Source organism: Diabrotica virgifera, chromosome 5 (assembly GCF_917563875.1).
Source record: "Diabrotica virgifera virgifera chromosome 5, PGI_DIABVI_V3a".
In the NCBI taxonomy this organism is placed as follows: domain Eukaryota; kingdom Metazoa; phylum Arthropoda; class Insecta; order Coleoptera; family Chrysomelidae; genus Diabrotica; species Diabrotica virgifera.
Genome location: NC_065447.1, coordinates 134,776,889 through 134,804,749, shown reverse-complemented (window position 1 = coordinate 134,804,749; position 27,861 = coordinate 134,776,889). Strand labels below are relative to the sequence as shown.

The 27,861-nt window shown below is 31.9% G+C and overlaps 1 protein-coding gene across 1 annotated transcript in view; it reads left to right on the top strand.

Moving 5' to 3' along the window:
• Positions 1-10,890: 10,890 nt before the first annotated feature.
• The window catches only part of LOC126884422 (E3 ubiquitin-protein ligase TRIM71), a 254,659-nt gene continuing 237,688 nt past the window's right edge, over positions 10,891-27,861 (top strand). The window contains exon 1 of the mRNA XM_050650326.1: positions 10,891-11,035. The gene's annotated coding sequence lies outside the window, so the exon portion shown is untranslated. The remainder of the gene's footprint in view (positions 11,036-27,861) is intronic.

Here is a 27,861-nt window from a genome sequence, read left to right as displayed (position 1 = left end):
TAGAATTTAGCCACTTCGACACACTGAACGTTTTAAACTTTTTGACAGTTGATTACTCTCTGAATTTAATCTAATTAGTTTGATTTTGTGGAATTAAAATACCACAAATCATACATTAGAGTAAGAAAACAATATGAATTTATATCAAATGAAGATTGGTAGAAATTTTGTTGGTAATCAAATTATGTATGTAAATCAAAGCATTATCTCTTAGGTAGATACATTTTACATTTTCCAAATAGGTATGTAGTTTTTTATTACAATACTGAAACATTTACAGTTATGTAACCTGATGCTTTTAAAAACTATTTAAAAATCGCTACAATTATAAACTTGCTTTTGTATCTGTCCTCACAAAAATAAAAACTAATATATACAACATTTTTTGTTTACCCATAACCGCCATATTGAACAATCATTGATAGGTCTTTGTAATACCCAACCAGAGCACCTATAACGTTTCAGCTGCCCACTGCACCAAGACTTTTGATGAATTCGCGCACATATACATTTACTCCCAAGCGCGGAAGCGCGCCTAAAGAAGTATAACTTCAAAAATTTATATTAATATTGGTAACAAAGCAACTGGAACTTTAAAAGTAGGTAGTACAATGTCAAATGTTTAAGCAAATTTAGTGTCTAAGTCATAGCGAACTAGGAAGAATATTCTGTTTTTATTAATATTTTACGCACCGAGAATCTTAACTACGTAGGTAGGTATTTTGATATATCATCCAATATTAAGAGTGTCGGCGCAAATATTTTACTGATATCCCTACTTTTTCTGTCTTTACACGGCAAATTACGTGTAGTAAAATTCTCACTGGTATGGATATGTAAACATTACTTGACAATGTCATCATTAACTTTAAAGAGATGGCTTTTGAATGTTCTTGGATAACTGTTACTATAGATAAATTATTAATTCAGTTAATTAATACGATAATTTTTTCACTAACTATGTATTCAGTGATTGTAATAATTTATATATTGTGCAACAAAAGCTAATACTCAATTGAGAAAACAGGAAAAGTGATAAAGTGATTTTTTAATAATATATTGTTACTATGGAACGCTTACAATTTTTAACATTTTTAACAACAAAAATACTTGCAACACAGAATGTATCCTGGTGTATTATCTGCTAAGATCTTCCATAAATAATAAACAATAAATAACTTTTTATTTAGTTCACGTCTTAAATCAATTATTTATCAAATACACTATCAATATTATTTAATCAACAACTCAAAATATTCCCGATGCCACGTCAAATATTTAAAATTGTCACTGTCTTGTCACCATATTCTATTCGACTCAGTGCGTTGTATGACAAAGATAGCGAATGTTCGATTTGGAAAATAATATCACCACGGACTTGGTGTTAATTTTTTTCGAATCCTGAAAAAACTAAAAGATATTTTTAAAAAATTTAAACGCAGAATGAAAGACTGAATTATTATTATCGAGGGCCGGAAGTCCCTTAGAATAAATGAAAAGTTTCATATGAATGAGATATTTGAAATTAAAAATCACACTACTTTTCACCCCTATAACTTATTAAAATAAACATTATAGAAGTTTTCGGGGACTTTCGGTAAGAACGTAATCTTTCATGCTGCGTTTAAATTTTTCAAAAATATGTACTTATTAGTTTTCTCAGGATTCGAAAACTAAAAATGAATCCCATTTAAATAGCACTGGAGCCGAAACTTTGTACCGATAAATTATGTATTTTTTGAGTAATATGTATTTTTTTAATCGAAAAATTATTTTTGATTTAATATTTTCACTGCTAGCCTCATCAAATTTCACGTGTTTTTGTTACAATTATTAATGTTTGGCATAAAGGATCACGAATAATTTACAAATTAAAGAAGATAGGCATATGGAATACTTAAGAAATAAAAAAATACCATAACATATAATTTCGTTACAATACTAAAATACAGAGTGTTCCATTTAAGAAAACTCAGAAAATACTCACTCTGAGTTTCGTCCAACCCTGTATACTAAAATTAAACATTTAAGCTATATTATTACTTTTTATATAACAATACTAAACTATATTAAAAATCATTTGAACATAAATAGAGTTTATGATTTTAAATCACTACAATTTGAAGGGTGTGAAAGTTGTTACGAAATTAATAAAAAAAACGTAATTATCTTTTAAAATATCCCATATGCCATATAATATTATAAAACTAAATACATATTTTAAGAGTGAAGACATCGAGGAGACTTTGAAAATGTAAAAATATACAAGGTGTTCTATTAAAAAAACATAAGTTTGTGTCACCCTGTCGATACGGGTGATCCTGTATATTTAAAAATGTTTTTAAATTATGGTCCTATTTCTACCTCAACTCGCAACTTTTATCTAAATAACTATTTTTCATATCTCTTACGACAAACGAGTAATTAGACTTTCTCCCACTAATGTTCCACCCTGTATATACTTTTTTAAATAGGTTCTAGTTTTATATCAATTCTTTTTATGATTTTTATTTTAAACAACAAACAAGGACACAAAATGCGCAACAAAGGTTGTTATGCGCAACAAAATTTTTTAAAAATATAACCCCTTCCTTAAAATGATTTACTTACCACCCCCTACTAATCAAAATTACCAATCTAATAATATTAAATATTAGTAATAAACCTCGATTGCTCTATATATAAAATATTAAGGGACAAACAAGAATTCGTTACACAATCCGTAGATTCTGGGCCTATTCGTTCCTGTTACCAGGACCGGTTTAAAATAGTTTTGGATAGTTTTGATATACGTAGAGTACTTTTTGTGACGAGTTGTAGAATAAGTGTACAAATATATAAATTTTTAAAACATTAAGCTAAAGTATGAAGTATAAAGAGAGGTTCAAAATTATGGAATAAATTAATTTTTTTGAGAATAGGCTACTTTGGAGAAATATTCCAGTACAAGTCAATTTTTATTTTTAAATTATGATTTTTTGACATACATATACATATTATGATTTTACGCCATAATAGTCGCGTCATCCATTTGGGCGTGATGACGTAATCAATGATTTTCTTAAATGGGAATAGGAGTCGTGTGGTAGCGGTAGCTCATTTGAATTCAATTCTCTAATGTAAAATAAAGATTAACATCATTATGAACAAACAATTTTATTAACAAAAAAATGTTTAAATTGAGAAAATTATTGTAAAAATGGATAAACACCTTAAAAAAGGCATGATAAATCTCATAGAAAACAAAGTCCGCCAGAGAACCCCATAAGAAATTTTTCGCAATCCCCTCTTGAATTTTATGAGAGATTTTTGTAGGTCCGATAAACAACATTGAACAGTAACTCAACTAGTGAGAAGAGAAGTCCAAATTTGAAAATAGATGAGAGAAAAGACTATATTTGATACCTTTTTGTAAACTTTAAAATAAATTAATGTTGTTTAATATAATCAAAATCTAACCCTCATGCACAAGTTGTAATCCATGTGATAAACAACTTCAGTGAGAAACTGAGTTTATTTATTATGTTATCATAGCCCAATAAATGACCGTTTTCAAGTGTAATTTTCAGGGGCAACTCCAAATTGCATGAAAATTTGGATTTAGGTTCTACTTACCCTCCACTTCAAAGTTGAATTTGTGCCGTTGGTTGCTTTTACTTGGGGGTGACAGTTACCCCTTCTCGGGGGTGAAAAAACATACGTTCAAGTTAAGCCTGGAAATAGATAAATTGACTAATTATTAGCAACTGTCGTTTTATAGAGTTTTTTATGTAAGTCAATAGTTTTCGAGTTATTTGCGATTGAAAATGTTTATTTTTCGTCAAAAAAAAACTACGTTTTCAGGCGGTTCTTCGCAAATAACTCAAAAAGTAAATATTTTATCGAAAAAAATATTCTTAGCAAAAGTGTAGCTTATAAAAAACTAAACAAATGGTGTATCAGCAAAGTCTATAAACCAAGTAGAAGCAAAGTTGTAGCTCATGAAAAATACGTTCTAGTTCGTCTAATTCCAAATCGAATATTTCAACGTGAAATCACCGAAAAATTAAGCAAGTGTCGGAAAAAACATTTTAACATTTTTTAAAGTGTTTTAAAAAGCTTTATTTTGATTGTTTACAAAAGTTTCTAGCATCAAAAATAAATAAGTTAGGCTAATAAAAAAGTTGGCCTCTTTTTTTTGGTTAAAAAAATCGTGAAAATCTCCCTCTCTTTAGTACCCTAAATAAAATTAATCGATATCGCTTTACCATTTACTTTAAATGTAGGTATATTGTTTATATGATTTATAAGTTTGACCGGTTTGAAGAGCTTATTTTTGAAAAAAAATTGGTTTTATAGCAAAAAAAAATGTTTTCTAAAAAGGACATCGCACACATCTTATGGAAAATATAATGTCACTGAAATTCAATAAAATTTATACGAATAGATTCGTTTTCAATTAACGGTCAAATCTTATCATTGCGCCAACTCTTAATTATGATTAATTACGGCGCAAATTGCAATTAAAGTTTATCGAAATCACGTTTTTTGAGTCAGTAAAAGTGTCAGTTACACTTACTATTGCTCTGGGTGCTATTCACAAGAGCTTAAACCCCGCTGGGTCTAAGCGGATTAGTGAAACTAATCCGCTGATTTATGGAGTACCGACAATTTGGGTATTTTAAAATATTTTTTCTCTCTCTAACTTATGTACGTACCCATTTGATTTCAGATTTATTTATATCAATTTCTGCTCTTATTATTGAAAATATAGAGTTGGCGCAATGATAAGATTTGACCGTTAATTTAAAACGCATCTATTCGTATAAATTTTATTGAATTTGAGTGACATTATATTTTCCATAAGATGTGTTCGATGTCCTTTCGGAAAAATTTCTTTTTTTCAAAATTACTTAAAAACTATTAGTGATACGAAAAGTCTTAAGCCTTTTCTTGGCAGACCGATAGAAAAATGTGAAAACTGTGTTTTCACCTAAATAAATATTTCACCTTTAATTTATTACACTTTAATTTGAATTTGTTACATTGCCAAGAATACCATACACCTTATTATCACTGATATGGTCCATACATTTACTAAGGATTGGATCGATTTCTCAGAACAAAGTTCAAATTTCATTTATCAGAGTTCATAGGAGTGCTCTCGCGTCATAACAACCCCGTCTCCCCATTACATTTTAGAAAAATTAAATTTTTTAAAAATAAAAAAAAATTAATTTTAAAATAGAATTAGTTATTTATAAAATATAATTATTATATTCTAAATAAAAACCTTTTAATTTAGGTAACTCCTTATTTGTGATGATATGCGTAAAAACAGTTTCCTTTGCCATTCAGACAAAGTAGCCTACCCCTTCACATTTTGTGCACTGAATGGAAGTAGTGCCTGACTTACAAAACAGAAATAATTTTGTCTACTCTTTTTTTAAACATATCTATCTGCAAAACAAATAAAATTGCATAAAAATATTGCAAAGATAAAAAAATTCAAAAATCTATATTGAGAAAAAAATATAACCGTAACTTAGCAATGTAACGTTACAAATGTTTGACGACGTTTTTTGATAGTTCAATAAACAAAAAACAACTAAAACGTACACTCTCTATTTATAGGATAATTGAACAATATAAAACAATCACCAAAATAATAAAAAACACACTATTTTTTATAAAAAAGTAAAAGTTTGTAAAAACAGTGGAGAACCTTCCCGAAAATGCAACAGGTGACAGATGGCATCAATTAGAAGTTAGAAGTTGTCAGAAATCGGTAATAATAAAAATATAAGTTAACTATTGCCATCTATGGAGAGTTTTATGTTATTAGTACAAAATGCGGAGCACACTAGTTCGCTCCCGTGGTCAAAAAACCCTTTTAATTATATACCAGTTCGCTCCCATGGTTAAGCGGAATAAATATTTATCTACTAGGTTCTAGTAGAATTATTAATATCGGCAAAATTGGTAGAAAATACTGTGATTTTTGTGGCTTATATAGAAATTATATAAAATACTATTTGTTACATATTTATATACGAGACAGTTGAATTAGATTATCTAGTATAATATTCACTTTATTTTGGTCCCTATTTTGAAAAATGTGTGTGATTGATTCAGAAATGTTATTAGAAATTTTTATTTCTTGGCCGGAGCGAATTTACCTCTGACCCTTTTCTTTAGGGGATTAAAATCTGACCGCGGGAGCGAACAAGTATATGCCCACAAAATGTGATTAACAGAATGAGCCTCAAGTCACCTAGAACTCACCTAGGACCTAAAATGAAAATGTTACAAATTTGTTACATTGTCAAGAAGAGGGATAAAAAGTAAAAAAATGTAGGACTTGCTGTTATAAATATGCTATAAAAAAATAGTTTCATTTGTTTTTGTGTAATTTGTTGAGATATGGCTGTTCAAGGTTTGCATACACTCGTGTTTATTGTTCAAGTTCAGGCCCTTTCAATTATAACCCTTTCAAAAGTAAGCACATTAAACCGGGGAAACTGACAGATCATACAAAAAAATAGATAAGTAAAGTAAATTGTTTGTAAAACGGTAACGATTAATTTTATTTGGGGAGCTAAACACGGGGAGATTTTCATAATTTTTTTTTAACAAAAAAAAGGGGCCAACTTTATTTTGAGCGTAACTCGTTTATTTTTAATGCTAGAAACTTTTATAAACAAGTAGAATAACGTCTAAAGATTTGACCCAAACAATTGAACTAAAGAAAAGCGTTTAAAAACGGAGTGGCACTTGGCAAGTGGCGACAGAAGTGAATACAGCGCGTCATTACTTTATGTAGATGGAAAAATATGAAATAATTTTATTCAATTCGATTCCACTCGATTATATTCAATTCGATTCTATCCGTTTCGATTTTATTTAATTTCAATTTATTTTACTTAATTTTGTTTAATTTTATTTTTTTATTTATATGCACCGTTATTTAGGCGTCAACGCCCTTCCGGTAGGGATCTATGGGGAGTATTATTGAGGGGCAAGCCCTTATAGCTTGCCGTACTGCTCCCTCATAGGTTGATCAGATGCTCGCATATTCCAGTCTCAGCTTCAGATTCTTATGAATTTTAAACTGACGCGTTAGCCTTTTTGTTTTACGTTGACCGGGCTGGGGATTGAACTCGCATTCATCACGGCGAAGTGATGTCCGACCAAGCGCTCGTCCCGCTGGGCTATCCAATCAATTCGATTTTATTTAATTTTACCTAATTTTATCTAATTTTATATAGGGTGTCCCAAAAGTAGTGGAACGGTCGAATATTTCGCGAACTAAACATCGGATCGAAAAACTGAAAAATACGTTTTCAATCATTTTCAAAAATCTTTCCAATGATACCAAACACCAACCCCCACTACACCCTCTGGCGGTGGGGTGGGGAGTAACTTTAAAATCTCAAATAGAAACCCCTAGTTTTTCTTGCAGATTTGGATTCGTTACGTAAAAGTGAGCAACTTTTATTCAAGACATTTTTTCGAACTGTGGATAGATGGCGCAATAATTGGGAAAAACGATTTATCCTGATACCATAGGTAAATTAGAGAAACGGTCTAATATCTCGAGAAATACACTTCCAAATGAGAAACCAAAAAACAGGTTTTTAATATTTTTCGAAAACCTATCGATAAACACCAAAAATGACCCTCCAACCCACCCCCTGGAGACGGGGTGGGGGGGTCAATTTAAAATCTTAAATAGCAACCCCCACTTTTAATTGCAGATTCGAATTCGTCATGAAAAATTAAGCAACATTTATTCGAAACATTTTTTAAAATTGCTGATAGATGGCGCTAATAAATCGTATTTTTCCAATTAAAGCGCCATCTATCAACAATTCTAAAAAATGTTTCGAATAAATGTTGCCTAATTTTTCATGATGAATCCGAATCTGTAATAAAAAGTGGGGGTTGCTATTTAACATTTTAAAGTTACCCCCACCCCACCTTCAGGGGGTGGGTTGGAGGGTCGTGTTTAGTGTTATTCGATAGGTTTTCGAAAAGTATTAAAAACATTTTTTTTGGTTTCTCATTTGAAAGTGTATTTCTCGATATATTAGACCGTTTCTATAATTTACCTATGGTATCAGGATAAATGGTTTTTCTCAATTATAGCGCCATCTATCCACAGTTCGAAAAAATGTCTTGAATAAAAGTTGCTTACTTTTACGTAACGAATCCAAATCTGCAAGAAAAACTAGGGGTTTCCATTTGAGATTTTAAAGTTACCCTCCACCCCACCTCCAGGGGGTGTAGTGGGGATTGGTGTTTGGTGTCATTGGATAGATTTTTAAAAATGATTGAACACGTATTTTTCAGTTTTTCGATCCGATGTTTAGTTCGCGAAATATTCGACCGTTCCACTACTTTTGGGACACTCTGTATAATTTTATTTAGCAAAGTGAATGTGAATACAAAAGAAAGTATACCTATAAAAAGATGATAAAAAGCTGATCATTGTATGTGAACCATTCAGTTTAGCTGTAGTTGACAATGTATTAGTTGGTAAATTATAAATAACTAAGATGTTAGGGTTATTTAGTCTATTTCTGCTAGCTTTTGCAAACAATGTTGTGTGTTCTTTTACAAAAGTTTTCATCTTGTAGTTGTAAGCAAACTTATATCTGCAAGGAGAACCTGTGCTGCTAAAAGTTGGTGTGAGTGGTACATTGTATATCTATGTGAGTCCATAAAGAAGTGGAAACCTGCTATAATGAGGCCTTAATGTTCATCTTTGGTAGCCAATCAAATACTTCGTAAGCTTGGATAAGATTGTGTATTGTTTATTGTTACACTGATTTAAATCAATTTATTTAAACTCAGAACTTGTTTACAATATTCTTTTCTAAACACAATGTAACACAGTGACAACTGTAAACTAAATACTGAATTACTACACTACTATTCTTAAAATATCGACCTGCCCCGGCGCTAGGATACAAGTTGCCGCCCACCTACAAAACTAGCATAAGCGCCCTTTGATTTTTTTTGCTTAAGACCAGGAGAACAAAAAGTCATTTTGCCCCCCCCCCCAGGCCAAACAGGGGTGCCGCCTGCAGTGCATTGCTTGCTGGCAGGCACGTTATCACCGGCCCTGTTCCAGCATTCACTGGATATTTTGAGACTTTTCGATGTCATCTCGAATATTATCGAACTTATACTTTTTGTGTCCATGTACTTTTTTTCATCAACTTCGTCTAGGTGGGATCAATCTAATGAAACACTCGTAACACTGCACTGTCCTTTATAGTTATGCGCCTTGAATAATTGGTCAATCAGGGACCGACTGCAGCTAACAGGGAGGATCAATTTCATCGTATGGAGCTACTGTCTCGATATGAATTACCTTAAGTTTACTTCTAGCTGAAAACTGGATGCGGTAGATTAAATCGTTTATTTTTTTTAGGACTGTGTGCGAGTTTCGTTGAAGTTTCGGACAAAGGCCATTCTTACGTATGGGATTGTTTAATCTTACAGGGTCACCTCTTTTGAAAGTTGTTCCTGTAGCATTCATACTAACCATGGTTTCGTCACTTTGAAGCTTCAAACTTTTATGATAAAATTCTTAGACCTTTTCTCATTTTTCTTTAAAATTTTCGTTGTACGTTCAGAGATGAACGTACATCCTTCATCTCATCGTACGATGACGTTCATCAGAGATGAACGTTCTTCTTCACATATCTTTCGAAAATAATAAGATCTTGATGCAGCTTAATTTCTCTTCCGGTGAGCATAACAATTTTCCGGTGAGAAAAACATTGATGAAAGGCATTGACAAACAGTTCTATTATCTCTTTAGACCATTCCATCTCAATGTGAATGGAGAGGTATAGTGTGAGTTGTCATAATGCCCAAGATTTTCATTAATTTTTGCCATAATCCTGATTCAAAATCTCGTCCTTTATCAGAATGCAACTCTAAAGTAACTCAATGTCTTGATACTACGTGTGTTATGAATGCTTCTGCTATTGTAGTCGCTTCTTGATTAGCAAAGGGTAGAATTTCGGGCCATTTTGAAAAATAATCCTTTGCGACCATTAAGTAAATACTTGTTTCCTTTCTCTGTCATCGGAAGCGTACCGAGAATGTCCATTGCAAGTCGTTCAAAAACATATGTACAGTGATGAGCCCGCTAATAACCGGCAAAATAGACTAAAAGATGGAAAACATATTAAGTTGTGAGATAAAAAGAAATAAAATTACTAGAGTTGGAAAATTTGGCGATAAAAACCTATAAGGTTATATTCTATTTATTGTTTCCCACCTTTAGTCGTATCGGACGAGTTTGGCAACTGCCACTCTGACAGTGACAGTTTTATTTGACATACTCCTCTGATACGTCTCAAAATGGGAAACCATAAATAGAATATACATTTATAGGTATTTATCGCTAAATTTCCCACCTCCACAAGTTTCATTCCTTTTTATCTTACAACTTAATATTATTAGCGCGCTCATCACTGTATATGTGTGTAGGTATGTATGTAGGACACACAAGATGTTCTATACTAGCGGTTCTCAATCTGTGGTACATGTACCACTGGTGGTACATATCATTATTTGCGGTGGTACACAAAACACAAAACTGTCAAAATCACCACTATTACAGTTAATTAGATTACATATCTAGATAGGTAGTTATTTCAGTTAGATGGTACCAAACATATAAAAAAGTATTTTGTGGTACATGACTCAAAAAAATTGAGAACCACTGTTCTATACCATTTATATTATTAAATTAAGAAAACTAATTTTTGAAGGACACATCATGACCTTCTTATCAGCTTGAACCGGTCCTGACAACAATTGGCAAAGTATTCGTTCAAGGTCTATTAACGGACAAGTGAGAGACGAGAAGGGGATCCTTCTGCGCAGGCATATCCAACCCTTAGTTGACTTAGGCTAGGGTAGAACAGTTCTATTTGAGGGGTGGTTTGCAGAATGTTTAGTGGTGCTACACAGATATGTTGTGAAAGTCCTCAAAATAATAACACATCAGTAATGTGAACATTTAATGTGACAGGTAAGTCCTTTACCGCATAGTTTAAGGAAATTTTATTGATTTTAGAAAATTCAGAAGCTTTTTATGTTACTTTGTTAGTGTGCTTTGGTTGAAACCGGCCTCTTTGAGGTTACGTTTTATAATTGCCTGAAATTGCTACAATATTATGGTAGTCGTTTATAATTATTTTGTTAGTAAAAATGTTAAATCGTTATTATTTTTACTGTTGTGTTACTTTGATAAAAATGTGAGAAAAATTATATGGTGTCGATATTGCTTTCTATGTACGAGAAAACAATGCCAAATCAAATAGCTTAACATTATTCAAGTTAATTATAAAAATTATAAAGGGCCAAAATCAATTTGCGAATTGACAATAATAATATTATCAATATTATGATATTATATATAAATGTGTATGCGATTAAATCACAGTTGGTTGTAATGAAAATTATTTTATATTTATTTTTGAGGTTTCCACTGCTAGTTCGAAAATCGTTTTCAAAAAATTTTCAAAATAAATAAATAACAAACACATGTATCAAAGGTAATTTTAATTACAGCTAATTGTGGCTAAATCATATGTATAAATATGTTTATTGTATATAAATAGGTCTATTGAATAAAAAGAAGTATTTGCTTTTACTTCCTGGTATTTAAGTATTTACTTAATAGTAATTGAATAAAGCATTAAAGAAATGGCTTTATTCAATTAGTATTAAGTAAATACTTAAATACTTCTAAGTAAAAGCAAATACTTCTTTTTATTCAATAGACCCATTATTAAATAGTATACATGATAATATGTATAAAAAAAATGTATGTGTTACTAAAACGCCAACAAATTGGCAACGTAATGTTCTGATTGGCCTTTTCACTACTGTTCAGGCTAAACCCAAAAAATTGCGACCCCTGATAAAACATCAGTTTTAGCCCAAGTTTTACCAATAATTAGAAGAAACAGTTATCTAAAAAATAGCAACATTAACGTATCTTAATTAACGTCAAATAATACCTAAGTGCATTAAGGTCCTGACAATGAGTTAGGTTTTGCTTTAGACATTTTGAATACTCGCATAAAAGTAACACTAATTATGTTTCATAAGAATTTTTTATTGATATAACATACCTACTAATTTGTATACAGGGGGGTTCTTAGAAATTACCTCATGAAAGTTTAAATATTTGAACAGGCACAAATAGCTATTAAAATTCTTAACTGTATGTATACAATAGTAGATACAAAAAAAATAGAAAGTCCATAAAACAGGTAAATTTGATACAAAAGGTCTACGCGGAAGTTCTGGAATGAAAGGTGGACATCTATATACATCCTAAAAGGGGTATAACAAAATAAATACGATTATGACATGGTACAAAAGTACTTTACGGGTTTTAAGATTAGAAGAGGTCTACAAATTTTCTTTATACAGCTCAGTATAGTTAAACATTGTGGATAAATAAATTCATGACCGATTAAAGAAAATGTACCTACCTACCTATGTACTTTCTATTTTTCGCTTATGTAAAAATAATTATGGGAATTAAACGGTTACCTAAATAATTGTCCTAAATAGTGCAAATTCATGGATATTACTCATTGTTTAAACAATGTTATTGCATTTTTGCAACTCTATGTTATCGCGGTTGCTTGTGGTCTTAAATTGTTACTGAATGGTTTAATGCAATAAATTAAAAGAACTCAGAAAATTTAATTATACTTTAATAAATTACAAATTGTCTCTATTATGATTTTTTATAAAAAGTGTAAATGTTTCTTTCTTAATGTTAGCACGAAATGATTAAAAAAATCGTGTCATATTTTACCAATATCGGTTTATAATATTCTTTAGCGTCCATTCCTTTTAATCTTCTTAGACATTTTCTTTAATATTCTTGTGACAATTAAGATCCTTGCTTTATTTGATATTTGACTCTTTTATCATCTTCTTTGCTCTGAGATGCTACGTGTTTCCGATACTAGAATATGGACTTGAAAGCTTGACATTAAAACAAGAACACATAAAGTTACAGTCATTTAAAATGTAGTTTTACAGAAGGATGCTTAGGGTTTGCTCACTACGGAGAGCAATGGATTATATTCTCGCTCCGACCCCCTTGGTCCCTGGTATTTATATTCGTTATATTCGAATTCTCGCATTTAAAATAATGTATTTATTTTACATAGCGATCGATAATATAGTTTAGATCGCTATGTAAAATAAATACATATTTTAAATGCGAGAATTCACGAATATAAATACCAGGGAGCAAGGGTCGGAGCGAGGATACAATCCATTGCTCTCCGTAGTGGGCACAACTTTAGAATAGCATGAGCACGGAAGAAAACGAACATAAAAACACAAACGAACACAAAAATAAGAAAATTACAAATATCTGAACAATATGAAATGCTGAGGCGGATAATACAGGGAAAGATAAGAGAAATAAGGAAAGTGTCATGGTTGAAAAATTTAAGGGCAGTTTCATAGAACTCTTCAGAGCAGTGGTAGATAGAGTAAAGATAGTGATGATGATATCCAACCTCCGATTAGGAGACGGCATTTAAAGAAGAAGATACTCTTAGTCTGTTTTACTTTTATTTATCTACATACATCGATACAAATCACCTATTTGATATATATAGGCAAAACCATAATATTTAAAATGTTGATATTTTGAATGGACTAATATTTTAGAGATGATTAATAGGGCTTTTCGTTCACAATTATTTGTTTCGAGCTTCTGTCATATGTCGTATAATCCGTGTATATTAAAAATATACACAGATTATACAACATGACAGAAGCTCGAAAGCTCAGTCAGTACTTTCCCACTTCCATTTTTCATACTTGGGTACAGTAAAATCTGTAGGGAATCCATGTTTATTTATTATAGTTTGACATAAACTGAGATTTTACATGAACTAAATAACACCCAAAAGAAGATATTTGTTAATTTCGTCTCAATTAGAAAAGGTTATAAAATATTCTACTATATAGGGTGAGGCAGATAACTGGCCTATTAGAAATATCTCGAGAACTAAAGGTAACAGAATCATGAAAATTGGAATAAAGGGGTTTTGAAGGATGATCTATTAAATGAAAGTATTTTCATCTCTTTGCAACTTCCGGTGATACCGGAAGTTGCAAACTTCGTTTGTTTAAATGGGACACCCTGTATATTTTTACATTTTTGGATTCTTCTCAATATCTTCTTTCTTAAAATATGAGGTTTTGTAATATTATACAGGGTATTTTAAAAGATATTTACGTTTTTTTATTAATTTCGTAGCAAAATTCACACCCTGTAGAATTGTAATAGTTTGATATTAAAGACTCTGCTTACGTTCAAGTGATTTTGAATATAGTCTATTATTGTTAAGAATCATTAGTATAGCTAATTTTGAAATTTTAGTATACAGGGTTGGTCGAAACTCGAAATGAACATTTTCTGAGTTATCTTAAATGAAACATCCTGTATTTTAGTATTGTAGTGAAATCATATTTCATAGTACTTTTTTATTTTATAAGTATTCCCTATACCTAACTGCTTTAGTTTGTGAGTTATTGGTGATTCAAGCTAAACATTAATTGCAAAAAAAATACGTAAAATTGTATTAGGTTGGCCGTGAAAATATTCAATCACAAATAATTTTTCAGAAATAAGTACATATTAATCCAGACTGATCCTTAAAATTACCAATAATGGTTTAGCTATCAAAATACCTACGTAGTTAAGATTGTTGGCGCGATTAACAATTAAGCACAAATTAAAGCAGTTAGGTATAGGGAATGCTTAAGAAATAAAAAAGTACCATAAAATATCAATATCAGGGTGTTCCATTTAAGAACACCCAGAAAATACTCATTCCGAGTTTCGACCAACCCTGTATACTAAAATTAAAAATTTATCTATACTAATGATTCTTAACAATAGTAGACTATATTAAAAATTATTTGAACGTAAGTAGAGTTTTAGATGTCAAAGTACTACAATCCTACAGGGTGTGAATATTGCTACGAAATTAATAAAAAAAAAACGTAATTATCTTTGAAAATACCCTGTATAACATTACAAAACCTCGTATTTTAAGAAAGAAGACATCAAAGAGAATGCAAAAACGTAAAAATATACAGGGTGTCCCATTTAAAAAAACGAAGTTATAAGCAACTTCCGGTATGACCGGAAGTAGCAAATAGATGAAAATATGACTCAAATAGATGACTCTTCAAAACCCCTTAATTCAAATTTTCATGATTCTGTTGCCTTTAGTTCTCGAGATATTTCTAATAGGCCCTTTATTTGCCTCACCCTGTATAGCTACTTGAAATAAACCTATAGTTGTTTATCTAAGCATTGAATACTAAGAATTATGATAAATGTGCAATACTTTTTCAGTAATATTAAAATAAATAATACCAAATAGCTATTTGCATAACAAGGGAGCAAAGTGCTACTTTTCCTCCCGAGAATGAAGTTTACTTCGAGGAATTATTCAAGGGAGGAAAAGGCACTTTACTCCCATGTTATACATCTTATGGGGTTTTCCACCTCTCTCAATTACAATCACAAGTCATTTTTTCCTTTTAAATCATTTATTTATGTAACTAACTAACAAAAGATTATATTATATATTAGTTCATAATGTAACTGATATACCAACCAATATAGACGCTAAGTTACTTAGCTAAGTATATATAGTGAGGGGCAAAATTATGAAATAAATTCAAATGAACGACTTGGTTAATGCGGCTCAAGTGACCTGGATGGTTTCAGTTGAATCTGTTTATCTGTAATAATATTAAGATACGCACCACGTCTGTTTCGTAATATCATAAAATTTTGACGTAGAATACTAATGAGCAATATTTTCCAAAATATATAACTTGCAATTTCGGACACGTGAAACCCCAATCAAATACTGAATAAGAGAATATGAGCTCTAACATCATTTTAGTGATTCTTTCATTCATAGGAGATTCTGACCAATAGAAAGCTACAGAAATCTGAAATAAATCGATAATTTTTGATAATTGCCCGTCGTTAAGTATATTACGTCAGATGCCCTTCGTTGCTACGAAAAATACATTCAGTGACATTAATGACAATTAATGTTTTAAAAATTATAAAAGTGATACTTTCAATCGTCAAATATTTATAAAAACTTTGTGTTTAATTGTACTAATTTGTACTTACATAAATAAATTACAATAAAATTTTCGTTTTGAACAGTTTTATTCATGAAATAATCACAACAAATTGCACTGGAACTCTAAAATTAATATATAATTTTAGAGCTCTTGTGCAGTTACTACTGATAATATCGTTATACAATTTTAAGTAAGAAGTAGTTTTGCATTAAGTGACTACAAAGTTTAAAAAATATTTAATTAAAAACTAGCTTACCCGGCGAACTTCGTACCGCCTTAGAAATAAATAAATAAGGGAGCTAGGTCTGGATCCCGCGTATGAAAAAAAAAGTTGATTAATAGCAAGCTGAAAATTTGTTAATAGCTTAAGGGTGTCTAGTTGGATAAACTTTGATATATGGGAACACTGTAACAGGGGCAGTTTTAATTGTGGAACAGGTTAAAAATTTGAAACGGTCAGAACACGAAAATGGCACATTTATTTTTTCCGACAGAACAGACATAAACTCTCCGAACAGAGATTAAACTCTCATGCAAAAATCAGACTGCTATTTATCACCTGTCATAATTCCTGTCATTTGACATATTCTACATGTTTCACTCATTAAAACGCCAATTTGGTGATAAATAGCAGTCTGATTTTTGCATGAGAGTTTAATCTCTGTTCGGAGAGTTTAAGTCTGTTCTGTCGGACAAAATACATGTGCCGTTTTCGTGGTCTGACCGTTCCAAATTTTTAACCTGTTCCACAGTTAAAACTTCCCCTGTTCCAGTGTTCCCATATATCAATGTTTGTCTGACTAGACACCCTTAAGCTATTAACAAATTTTCAGCATGCTATTAATCAACTTTTTTTTCATACGCGGGATCCAGACCTAAGCGTTCAAGTATTACGTAATGCGATTTTTGAAGATTTTTGACTCCCCTCCCCCCTGCGTAACGCACTCTAATGGGCCTTTAACTATTGCGTAACGCACTTTTTGAAGATTTTTTAAAAAATAGGGACAGGTGATAATAGGGTGAAAATTAAGTGGTGAATTTAACTATTCTTCTTCTTTTGACATCATAACCTTGAATGGGTCTTTCCCTCTCAGGATATCCTTTCATTTCTTCTTCTTTAAGTGTCGTCTCCTAATCGGAGGTTGGATATCATCATCACTATCTTTACTCTATCTACCGCTGCTCTGAAGAGTTCTATTGAACTGCATTTATTTAAACCAGTCCCTTAAATTCTTCAACCATGTCACTCTCCTTCTTCCTATACTCCTTCCGACTCTTATCTTTCCCTGTATTTTCAGTCTTAGCATTTCATATCGCTGTCCCCTCATTACGTGTCCCAGATAATCTAACTTTCTTATTTTTATTGTGTTTATTATTTCGCATCCTTTACCTATTACTCGCAATACCTCCGTGTTCGTTTTGTTCTGTGTCCATGCTATTCTAAGCATCCTTCTGTAACACCACATTTCAAATGACTGTAGCTTTATTTATGTGTTCTTGCTTCAATGTCCAGCTTTCAAGTCCATATTGCAGTATCGAGAACACGTAGCATCTCAAAGCTCTTACTCTCAGTCGTAAGCTAAGGTCTTTGTTGCAGTGAATTCGTTTCATTTTTACAAACGCGTTTCTTGCTATTTCTATCCTGGTCCTTATTTCTGTTGTTTGATCATTTTTCTCTGAAACCCAGGTTCCTAGGTATTTGTATTTATCAACCCTTTCTATCGCTACATTTCCCAAATGTATGCTTGTTTCTATGTTTGTCTTCTTAGTTATTATCATGTATTTGGTCTTTTTTATATTCAGTTTTAGTCCATATTCTTCACAGAAACTGTTTGTTTTGTTTAGTAGTAATTGGAAATGTTCAGCAGAGCTTTCCATAATCACGGTGTCATCTGCATATCTTATGTTTTTAATAGATCTTCCGTTAATTATTATCCCTTCACTTTGAGATAGTAATGCTTCTTCAAAAATGGCTTCACTATATGCATTAAAGAGTAATGGAAACATAATACTTTCCTAACTCTTCTAACCTACCTGCCTAACTCCTCTCCTGATTTCAATTTCTGGACTGGGTTCGTTATCCACTACAATTTGTGTTCTTTGGTTCCAGTAAAGGTTTGATATTATTCGTAAGCCCCTTCTATCTATGTTTTTGTCTTTAGAATTTAGACTAATTTTTCATGTCTTCTTTGTAAAATGCTTTCTCAAAATCAACGTAACAAACATACACATCGACATTCATGTCCATGGATCTTTGAGCTAACACATTAAAAGCAAATAACGCCTCTCTGGTTCCTGATCTGTTTCTGAACCCAAACTTAGTATCATGTATTCCTTCTTCCAGTTTCTTATTTATACGACCATCTATTATTTTCAAGAATAATTTGAGAATGCGACTTATTAATAATATTGTTCTGTATTCGCTGCAATCTTTAGCGTTTGTATTTTTAGGGATAGCACAAAAGGTAAAGAGTAACCATTGTTTTGGTATCTTTCCTGTTTTGTACACTGTGTTAAATAAGTCTACGATAATGTCTAAAGTTTCATTATTTGTGCATTTTAAGCTTTCTACATTACCATTTTTGCTGTTTTTTAATGTCAATTTAATTTCTCCTTTTAATATCTTTAGCACCATATCATCTTCTCTGTTCTGAACCATCTGTTCTATTGTCTTTGAACAATATATTTATATATTCTGTCCATCTCTTTAATTTTTCCTAGTACTCAACACAAGTTTCCCATTTGTATCTTTTAGTATTCCCGGTTTTCTTTTTCTGTTGCTCCGAGTTAATTCCTTAATTTTTTTATGTGTGTAAAAACTGCCATGTCTTTTCTGGCGTTCTTCTAATTCTTCGCATTGTTCTTTTGCCTGCTTAATTTTTGATTTTATTTGTTTATCCACATTTTTGTACATCAGATTATCTTTGTTTTTATGGTGACGTCTTTCTTCCCTTAAATCTAAGATTTCCTCCGTCATTCATTGTCATTCCGTTTCTTTTTGTATCTGGTTGGTGTAAGAATTTCTTTTTGACTTTTACTTCCATGTAGACCCCCTTTGTGTCCTTCTCGTCCGTTGTCTTACGTTAGGGTGACCAAACGTCCCGTAAAAACGAGATTGTCCCATTTTTTAACGATTTGTCCCGGTGTCCTGAAAAAGTCTCTCGGGACGCCTAGAGGTTCCGTATTTGCGTTGGGTTGATTTTATGTATCTGACTATATTTTCTCTCTTTAATTCTTCTTCAATTTCGGTATTCATTTCATTCTTATTTCTCACTCTCTTGTTACATTGTGACCCAGTATTGCTTTTATGATTTTTCTTTCAAATTTCAAAAAGCTATCTTCCTCTTTCTTGTTAATCGTCGTTGTTTCCATACCATATGTAACAACAGCTCTTATATAGGTTCACATTATCCATAGATTCTTGATTCTCAGCAGACTTAGATTCATTCCATATGTTTTACTACCTTTCAGAATTCTTTCCTCTGCTCTCTCTTTCCGGTTTTCTCTATTGTTAGTCCCAAGTATCTAGAGATGGATACAGTTTCAAATTTATGGTTCTGTAGATAGTATTACATATTTCTGAGTTGTTGTGTTATCCTTCCCCATCGTCATTTATTTTGTTTTGTGCTGATTTATCTCTAGTCATATTCTCTTCGCTTCCTTATCTAATTTTCCAAGTGCTTTTATAAGTGTCATCTTCGTCTTCGTTATGACGACTAGATCATCTACATATGCTACTAGTTAAAGTTGATCTGTAATAATGTTTTTGTTTGCAAAGTTTGTCCTCATGATTACTTTCAATATTAGATTAAATAGTATCGGGGAGATTGTTTCACGCCATTGTTTATCATTTACGCCATCTTCTTAGAAGTTGTTTCGTTAAAACTGATGCTTCCTCTGCTGTTCTTTAGGCTCACTGCTAGCATGTCTTAATTTTTCTGGGACCCCATTTTCTAGCTCCTCCATAATTATCGTCCGATTGATTGTATCAATTTTAATTAGGTGCAGTTCTCTGTTGTATTCTCTCGATTTTTGAACTATTTGCTCCACCGTATGTATATTATAATAACTAATTGTCGATCTACCCGCTCTGAACCCGTTATGGTATTCTCCTAATATTCATTCAGCGCATGATATGTCTCACGTACACCGAGAGAAAAAAATTCTTGACATAAAGAAACTTTATTAATATTTAAGAAAGATCGACTTGGCATATTGCCTAAGAAATATATCTTTGTATGTAAGATATCCCTAATAGCACAAGGACGTCCATTGGACGTCCTTCACGGACTTTAGGGACGTCCATTGGACGTCCGTTTTCGACCGAGGAACGTTCTTTATACGTCCTATTTTGGTCCAAATGTCGCGCTACCGAACGTCCATTGGACGTCCATCTAAGGTCCGAGGGGACGTATATTGGACCTTAATCGGACGTAATTTGGACCTTAATCGGACGTCCTAGGGGACGTAAATTGGACCTTAATCGGACGTAAATTGGACCTTAATCGGAAGTAAATTGGACCTTAATCGGACATAAATTGGACCTTAATCGGACGTAAATTGGACCTTAATCGGACGTAAATTGGACCTTAACCGAACGTAAATTGGACCTTAATAGGACGTAAATTGGACCTTAATCGGACGTAAATGGGACCTTAATCGGACGTAAATTGGACCTTAATCGGACGTAAATTGGACCTTAATCGGACGTAAATTGGACCTTAATAGGACGTAAATTGGACCTTCATCGGACGTAAATGGGACCTTAATCGGACGTAAATTGGAACTTAATCGGAAGTAAATTGTTGGACCTTAACCGGACGTCCTAGGGGACGTGAATTGGACCTTAACAGGACGTCCAATTTTGGTCCAAATGCCACGTTGCCAAACGTTCAATGGAGGTCCACTTAACATCCGAAGGGACATTCGGTGGACGTCAATTGGGCCTTCATAGGACGTCCCAGTTTGGTCCAATGTCTTGCTGCCGAACATCCATCTAATGTCGTGGGAAATAAAAAATATATTTTTTAAGGAACTTATATTACATCTTATATTAAATTACAATTATTGGATATTACATTATTTACATTAAATTACAATACACTTCTCCAAGAAATTAACGCACCACCTTAAATATGGGGTATTTTTGATGTCTCGAATTTCCTAAACCTGTTGTTTCATCTAAGTGATTTTTTTATAATATTATAGACTAGGCTATAGGTTACCTCCTTAAGCTTGTCATGCACAGGGAGCTATGCTGTAATATATGTACATTACAGTCGGAAAAATGAAAGAATACCCATGAACGATCACATCAATCACTTATTTTGTATTTGCTATCTTTTTCTATAACAAACGTTTGTTATTTATAGAAAAAGACAGCAAATACAAAATAAGTGATTGATGTGATCGTTCATGGGTATTCTTTCATTTTTCCGACTGTATATCATATCGCTCTCTATAGTAATGAGTGAGCCTGCAGACAGGAAACAAATGGTTCCGTATGTGCAGGCTCACTCATTACTATAGAGAGCGATGTGATATAATATATATTACAGTATAGCTCCCCGTGTATGACAAGCATAAGGAGGTACTTAACCTATAGCCTAGGGCCTAGGCTAGAATATTATAAAAAAATCACTTAGATGCAACAACATGTTTAGGAAATTCGAGACATCAAAAATGCCCAATTTTTAAGGTGGTGCGTAATGGGCTGTATACAGGGTGTAACAAAAATACAGGTCATAAATTAAATCACATATTCTGGGACCAAAAATAGTTCGAATGAACCTAACTTACCTTAGTACAAATATGCACATAAAAAAAGTTACAGCCCTTTGAAATTACAAAATGAAAATAGATTTTTTCGATTATATCGAAAACTATTAGCGATTTTTTATTGAAAATGGACATGTGGCATTATTATGGCAGGAATATCTTAAAGAAAAATTATGGTGAAATTTGTGCACCCCATAAAAATTTTATGGGGGTTTTGATCCCTTAGATCCTCCCAAACTTTTGTGTACATTCCAATTAAATTTTATTATTGTGGTACCATTAGTTAAATTCAATATTTTTGTTTCTTAGTATTTTTCAGATAAGGCAGTTTTTATCGAGTTGCGACTTCTTTTTTAACATGTCTACATAAAAATTTTATGGGGGTTTTGTTCCTTTAAACCCCCCAAATGTTTGTGTACGTTCCAATTAAACTATTACTGAGGTACCATTAGTTAAACAGAATGTTTTTAAAACATTTTTGCCTCTTTGTATTTTATCGAGATCTGGCTTCTTTTTTACTATGGTTCAAAATATACCTAAAAATGTAAAGCATAAATAAGTCTGCATATTATTATTAAGTCTCCATAATCGTACTTAACCATATAAAAATATGTGGTGGATTTGACAAATATTCAAAATATTTCGATAAAAATTGACTTTTCGAAAAAGCAATAAGAGGCAAAAAAGTTTTTAAAACGTTGTGTTTAAATGGTACTACAATAATAATTAAATTGAAACATGCACAAAAGTTTGGGGGGGGGGGTTTATAGGAACAAAACCCCTATAAAATTTTTATGGGGTGTCCAAATTTTACTATAGTTTTTTCGTAAGATACTGCTGCCATAATAATGCCACATGTCCATTTTCAATAAAAAATCTCTAATAGTTTTCGATATATTGGAAAAAATCACTTCATCTTGTAACTTCAAATGAGTGATAAAGGCACAGAGACTTAGATGGCGAAGTCACATTGAAAGGATGCCAAACACGAGGACTCCAAAAAGGGTACTAAACTACACTACAGCTTCAAGAAAGAGAAGAGGAAGGCCGAAAAATAGATGGAAGCAAGAGGTCGAAAAAGATTTGGAAAGAATGGTGCTACAGGGTCAGAAAAGAAAAATGAATAACAGGAAGGAATGAAGAAAAATCACATATCAAGCCAGAGAAGATCTCAGTACATAAAGAAACGTGAAAATGAAGAAAAAAAACAAACTTTTCAAGCCATGGGCCTCTAAGGCCCTTAGTGCTATTATATATATAATATATAACATCAAAGGGCTGTAACTTTTCTTGTGTGCACATTTGTACTAAGGTAAGTTAGGTCCAATCAAACTATTTTTGGTCCCAGAATATGTGATTAAATTTATGACCTGTATTTTTGTTACACCCTGTATATATCTACATACTTCGTCTAATTTACTAACTGTTGCGCGTCATCCGCGTCGTAGCCTGTGACGTCGCATGATACCAACACGAAATATTTAGGCGGTAGGTGTGTTCTTTTTTAGAATCACTTTGCCGAGTACACTGGAATTACAGACACTAGACATATTTTATTATATACGCGTAAAAATAATATTTGAAGATTTCTATTAATGTTAACCTAAAGAAATACACAATAATATGTTTCATTTAATTTGTATAAATGGATTATAAAGCGTTTTTATGAAGCAGATTTGTTCGGATCACACTGTAACTGTAATCGAACGAAGGTGACATTTTAGAATAAATTGGTAACATTTATTTGACAGTTGCGGTGATGACACTTCATATTTGTTTATATTCTTTACTATAAGTATCTGTTTTATTTATTATATTTACTGTTTTTATTATTTACTTTACTATAAAAAGATCCTCTACTATAAAAATATAAATTTCACCTAATTTTATAACGACTTGGAATAATCGAGGTATCTGACAACTTTTTTAGTTGTTATTGTAGACATACTTATACAAAGAAACCTACAGGCTTTTTGCCAAGAGTTGCCGTTTTTTAATTATTAACAATGCAGTGCAAAAACGCTTGCACTGCAAATCTTAAAAGATTATAACTTAATTCTTGTTCTCTATTTCTTAAGTTTTTACTTATTTACATTGAATATTAATTTGTTTTGTTGTATAATCCACGTTTACAATAATTATGTGATAAATTTGATTTAAAATGGATTCAGGATCTTTTTATACTTTGGCAACTATGTCAACTTAGATCTCTGGCGTAGATAATGACGTGCAACGGTAAGTAAATTAGATGGACTGTAGGTTATATTTGGTTCTTGGGACACCAAAGTATATTTTTTAGACATTCCCTGGATATAGTCACCGATGTGACATATCTCCGATTTGTTTTTCATGAGTTTTGTAAGAGAGACTAAAAACTTTTTTTATAGTCACCTCCTGTTTTCATATATTTTTTGACATGTTTTGTAGTAAATTCAACTATCTATTTACTACAAAACATGTCAAAATTTACATGTGAAAGCAGATGATCCTAAAAATGGTTTTTCGTCTCCTACAAAATTCATGAAAAAGCAGATAGGAGAATTATTGTACATTACAATTCTCTGATGTTTGGGAAAAAGGGCTTAAGTCAGAATTGCACATCGATAATGTTTTGATGATTTCTACAGTACTGTAGTAGATTCTACTGTACATACAGTTTACATCTACAACAGTTTTTTTCTGGTCCAGAAATCATCAAAACATTATCAATGTGCAATTCTGACTTAAGCCCTTTTTGCCAAACATAAAAAAACAATCTGGTCATAACTGACCAATGAGCAATTTTAATTTAACCTAAATTACTACTGTTTCTTAAAATGAAGAGCTTACCCCATAGCGTCTCTTATCTAATCTAACAAGATCGTGCACTATTCTAACATACACAGGCACAGCACACAAGCACTATGCTCCGTTTTTCACTATCACCTATCACTCAAACTAGTTCAAAAGGCTTTGTCCTCTTCAATCTTCTAGTTTGCCCAGTAGTATCGAGGAGCTGGATTTCCTCAATATTCTTGAACTTATGAAGTTGTTGCTCGTGACTTATTCCTGCTATCTTCTTGATATTTGTTGATAAAGTAATAACTTATTATGCATGGACAATGTGGACTTTCTTCCAACTAGCCAATACACTTTTTATATCTCTCTTTTGCCTTTCATAGCCACAGGCTATACATTTCCTCCTTGGTTTTTTTTGTAGACCACTTTCAGCCGATTCTAAAAAAAATTAAAAAGAACGGTAATTTTTCTATTCTTTACAATTAAAAATCAAAAGAAATAGGTACTATTTACAGGTAATAATATGCATGCATAAATGATTCGTTTCATAAAAAATAAAGAAAATTGAAAACGGATTTTATAATACTTACAAAATTGTTTAAACAAGAGATCCAGCTAGAGCCCAGAGCAAAAACTAGTAGACAGTACAGCAAAAAAGCCACTAATTTCCATTTCCCACACCCCCTTATCGACAGTTATCGATGCATTTTTTTCCAATCAAAATTTTTACTAAATTTTTAGGTTATCGGTTATCCATGAAAATGAAATAAATATATGAAATGTGATGACCAATGAATGCCAATGACCACGCGACGCTACATAGATACTCGCGCGGCAAATTTGAAAATGAACGCAAATTGAATAGTAAATGGCCTCTCTTAAAATCTTGTAATGGAAAATTTTACCCCTCCAGGAAGACAGTGTACTATGTTCATAGAATATCTTGTGGTAACTTTCCACCCATAATTTAATCAGATAGATGTTCACGGAATAGAACGGTAGTACCTACATTCCTGGAATGTTTTGTGTTGTTAGGATTAAACTTTTATTTTATTTATTCTTGAATATTTCCTATTGTTAAACATTTGTAACCAATAATTTACAAATAAGATTTTCATTACATTACATAAAATCAAAAACATGTTTTGGATATTAAACTACTTATATATAGTTTATAATTGTAATAATTGTATATACAATTTTGAATTAAGATTTAATCTTTTCGATTTAAACTACAGTAAAACCTGTGTTACCGGCCCCCTGCAAACACCGGCCACCTGTACTAACGGCCAGTTTAAAAATTCCCCAAACCAATTACAGTAAAACCTGTCAGTAACGGCCACTAAAAATGAAAAAGCTATTGGCCGATATAGAAAGGTGACCGGTATTGCCAGTTTTTGTAGTCTAGATATAATTGGTTTGGGGAATTTTTAAACTGGCCGTTAGTACAGGTGGCCGATTTTATCAGGTGGCCAGTAACACAAGTTTTACTGTATATCTAGACTACAAAAACTGGCAATAACGGCCACCTTTCTATATCAGCCAATAGTTCTTTCATTTTAGTGGCCGTTACTGACAGGTTTGACTGTATTTCATTAACGTAAAGTTAACGCGTAAGTTAATATTTTATTGAATTATTTTGCTATTTGATCCCGTAATAATGTGTCCAATATAAAATATATAAGCGTTCATAAAACGTCCGTATTTCGTCCAGTATGGACGTTATGGACGTTCAACGTCGGACGTCCAAAGGACGTCCATATTTATTCCGTCCGAAGGACGTCCAACGTCGGACGTCCAAAGGACGTCCATATTTATTCCTTCCGAAGGACGGCCAACATGGGACGTCCAAAGGACGTCCGTTTATAGTCCATGGACGTAAGGACCAAAAATGGACCTATTTTGGACGTCCAAAGGACGTCGTGTGCTATTAGGGATAATTTTCTAAAATATTTCAAATAAATTCTACTATAGCCAAAGAAATATATCTTAAACATGATTGAACCATCACTTTCTGGCAAACTTCAAACCCATTTATCAGAAAGAAATTACACTTGATGTTAATCAATTTTATTAGTCATAAAAATATATTTTCTACACATTACAATTACAAAACTATTCCTTCTGATCAATAATATTTCTAAAGGGTCGTTTAAACACAGCGATAAATCAAACAACTTATCAAGGTCAATCGAGTTGTTGCAACTTATCATTGTGTGTAAACGGTGCATCGCACAACTTATCAAAGTTGGAGTTGGGTTGAAGGTGGTATCGCATTGAATCGCAGCGTCTAAACAGCGTTTCAACTTGTCATCACAACTAGTTGCTGTGACTTATCGTTGTGTTTAAACGACGCTTTAGTAAGGAATATTATTATTTTACTATTAATAATTAATGCATTTAATGTTAAGAAATATATTTCGCAGAGATAAACCTATATTTAGAGTTAAGTTAATATTTCTTGAAAATAAAGTGATATTACATACGGCGAAATAAATCATTGTGTTAAGGTAAAATCATTATTTATTAGTAAAACAAGATATAAAACGTTATTATTACATACAAATATTTTCTCCACTCTTAAAACCACTGGCTTCTACACAACAATAAAAGGATAGAGAGGCAAATCCAACTTCCTCAAATTTTCCTTCTTTTGTTAATAGCACTGTGTATATCAGCAATTCACTAAAACAAAATCGTTATGTAGAAAGAGTAAACTTACTTTAATAAAAATTTTTTTATAAAATCTATAGATATTAATTTTGACAAATTTAGGAAATACAAAAAAAAAACAAATACACGGCCCCACATAAGAACTATTAATACTAATAATAATCAATCATATTTAGTTCAAACATGGCATTATTTAACCTACACATCTTTGTTTATTTTTTTCTTTTTGTTAATGAAATATTAATTATTTATCTGTATAATATTAACTCACACAATAAACATTGTTTAGCTAAAACAAGAGGGAAAATACAACCAATGTAAAACATTGAAGCAGACATAATATGTAATATGTAATTTTCTTATAATCTAAAAGAGACAGCATACCTAATCATTAAGAAATTTGATTACGGGAAAGTATTATTAGTTTACATCTAAGTCATTTAATACATATTAACTAATTCACGG